The sequence below is a fragment of the Arachis ipaensis genome, chromosome B06, assembly GCF_000816755.2.
Source record: "Arachis ipaensis cultivar K30076 chromosome B06, Araip1.1, whole genome shotgun sequence".
Classification (NCBI taxonomy): Eukaryota; Viridiplantae; Streptophyta; class Magnoliopsida; order Fabales; family Fabaceae; genus Arachis; species Arachis ipaensis.
Genome location: NC_029790.2, coordinates 21,209,731 through 21,213,099, shown reverse-complemented (window position 1 = coordinate 21,213,099; position 3,369 = coordinate 21,209,731). Strand labels below are relative to the sequence as shown.

General features: G+C 30.0%; 1 pseudogene; it reads left to right on the top strand.

Moving 5' to 3' along the window:
* Positions 557-3,369, top strand: part of LOC107646152 — a 52,759-nt pseudogene continuing 49,946 nt past the window's right edge.

The window sequence follows — 3,369 nt, the reverse complement described above, 5'->3', positions numbered from 1 at the left end:
ATAACTCAAATGGCATAGTCTCCCCATACTCAATTAAGAAATTGCAAATTCAAATTTCATATCTTTGGTAAAAAAATAATAATAATAATAATAATAATAAAATAAAATATGCATAAAATTGTTGCGCTACTTTTAGATACACGAAATTTTACATATATTTTCAGACTTGTAAAAGCAACTTGCATTGCAAGTGCAGTTAACTCAATAATATATAATTAATGCCACGCGGAATTTGTCTATACATGGTAACTCTTTAACTTCAAAGACGTACTACTATAATCCATGAGTGACGCAGCATGTAATAAATGATTCAGTTTCAAATTGATCTCCCATTATTGGAATATGCAGTAAACCAAACCAGTGACTTCATAATACATATGGCAAGTTAAAGTCAACGTTAGACTTTGTGTTCTGGGAGGCGGGGGTGTTTGTTTATTATAAAGTTGTTCAATTATTGATGATTAAAAAATATGTGGAAATGTATGTGAGCCAGCAAGATCTGACTTTTTTGCCTATAAAAACGGAGGATGCGAAATGCGAGTTGAACATCTCCTGCAAAACCCAGCAATCCCTCTATTTATTTACAACAAAATAAATAAATAACGCAGGCGAGGGAAACTGTGCAAGCAGTGCGATAAATATGTCAGTGGAAGCAGATCGGATGGGCATAGAGGAAGAGACGGAGACGGTGGCCACCGCCGTGGAAACCAACAATAAGCTCAAAGACCGAAAGGTGTCTTGGGCTAAGCTCCGCCGCGTAGATTCTCTCAACTTAGAAGCTGGAAGAGTTTCTCTCAGCGGCAGCCATGGCTCTAAGGTATACTAACTACTAAGTACTACTCACTACCCCTGAAAGAGAATGTTAGGTGAAAAAAAATACTTCTGCAAAAAGATATTTTATCGTAGAAAAAACATTAAAATTCAGTTAAAAACTTTTAATTAAATATATTCAATTATTTAATAATTTTATAACGAATATATTTTTATAAAATTAATTATAAAAAAATTGTTAATATTAATTAAAATATAAAATAAAATTAAAAAATATTAATTTTTTAATATTATAGTTAACTTTTTAATGATGACAAATAATTAACGTGGCAGTTGAGTTGGAGAACAACGTTGAGTTTGGCATTTCAAAGTATAGGAATTGTTTATGGCGATATTGGAACATCTCCTCTGTATGTGTATGCCAGCACCTTTACTGATGGAATAAAAAACAATGATGATGTTCTTGGTGTCTTATCCCTAATCATCTACACTATTGTGCTCATTCCTATGCTTAAATACGTCTTCATTGTGTTATGGGCTAATGACAACGGCAACGGTAACCTCTTCTGATCTTCTTCCCTCCTATATGCTCTCTTTTTATTTTATTTATTTATTATTTATTTTGGTTATGTAGGAGAGAAATATCTTAATTGATTCTTATTGTTAGTTTTGGTGTCAAAATTTTTTCATCATTAATTCTTAATATTTTATTTTAATTACTTCAAAAACGGACGGCCAAGAGCGATCTATTCTTGTTTTTATCAAATGCATTAGTTAGTTTATGTGCTTTATTGTTACTTTGTTATTAATTTATTATCTATCAATGATAATGGTAATTTGTATTTTGTTAGATTATAGATAAAGGTACGAGATTCATTCGCTAATAAATTCACGCTTTGTTAAAAAAAAAAAAAAAATCACGCTTTGTTAGCTTTCGCTTGTTTTTCTTTTTGATAGTCTTAGCTCGCGTCCCTGTTCATTCTTCTTTCGTATTACAAATTACAATATTTGATCCTTTTTTAATTTTTATACAGCTTTGATATACCTCGTATAATATAAATATAAAATAGTTTAAATTAAAACGTCACAGATAGGATAAATTAATAAAATTCTAGAAGATATAAGAGAGTCATCTCTAATTTGATAATACCAGTCTTTACTCTTTATTGTATGTTGTTTACAAATTATTCTTGAAAAAATTAAAGAATACAATTTTAAAAAATATAACAAGTGACAATTATCAATTTTAAACCTCATAAAATTATTCTATGTATAGAAAGAAAAGATGTATTTTACTGCTGAATGTGAAATTGAAATTTTATGTTGACGAGTAACTTTCATAAGTTCATGTACCAAATCTATAAATTGGTCAAAGTTCAAACGCTCATTTATGTGGAATTAAAGCAGAAAAGTTTCTCTTTTGTATTTGTCTTTATGTGTGAATTAAAGACAGAAAATTATTTCATTTTTTCAGTATTTTTTTTTTGGCTATACACGTAATATATATTTTTTAATATTAGCAACTTGTTACATAAAAAACACCGGGAAGATTAGTCGATCGCGAATGAAGCCTTATGCAACAAGTCATCTCATCCTTGCATGATCTGAAATCGAAAGGGTTGGAGACTTGGAGCCGTGTAGAGTGGTTTTCTGGATGGCTTTTTTGGTTTTGGAACCTCCAATAGGAGTGAGTGTGAGGAATAACAAACACTTTTAAAGATATTGCTTAATAGTGATAAGTTATTTTGGAAGTATAACACTGATGGTGTGTATTTGGTAAAATACTCACTTCGACAGTAGAAGGGGTTTACTCCACGGTCATTATGAGTTTCCTCAAATTTCGGAGTCATTATGGTGTGGGATAACACGTCCTAAGGTGTTTTTGTTTGGGTTGTGTTTAGAAATATGGTGAATTTTATAGTGTCTATAATATGATGTCTAATTTTTGCTTAACTTATTTGTTATGGTAGGTTTTAAATATTTAATAATTATTTATTTTTATATTTTTAAAATTAAATATTATTTTTTAATTTTTAATAAATTAAGCAAATATTTTTAGATACCAAATCAATTATATTTTTATTATTAGCAAAACGGCAAAACCATAAAAATTTTTTGCATATTTAGTTTAAGAAACATTTCCAATTTTCGTTTTCTATTTGATATCTTCAAGATTTATTTCCATTTTCAGTTTCCAATGTTTGAAAACTTTTGTTTTGTTTGTTTTCCACTTTTACTATACACTTTTCCACTTGCTTCTTGCCCCCACCTACCCTTTTATCTTTTCACACCCCACCTACCCTTTTCTCTTTTCAGTTTTCACTTTTCACACCACCGCACGTACATGTCACAACAAAGTCACCGCTCGCCATAAATCAATCATGACACTAAACAACCTTCCCGTGTCAGTCACTAGTTGTTACTCAACCAAATCTGATTATCTTTCCAACTTTTTGTCATGTTTATCCTGTTGAACACCGCCATTGATTGAAAAATTGAATAATAAATAGTCTCAAGCATCAAAGGAGAAAATGGATAGTTCTATAAACACTAGTATAGATACAGGACATGATAAGATATAAAATATGTGAATACATA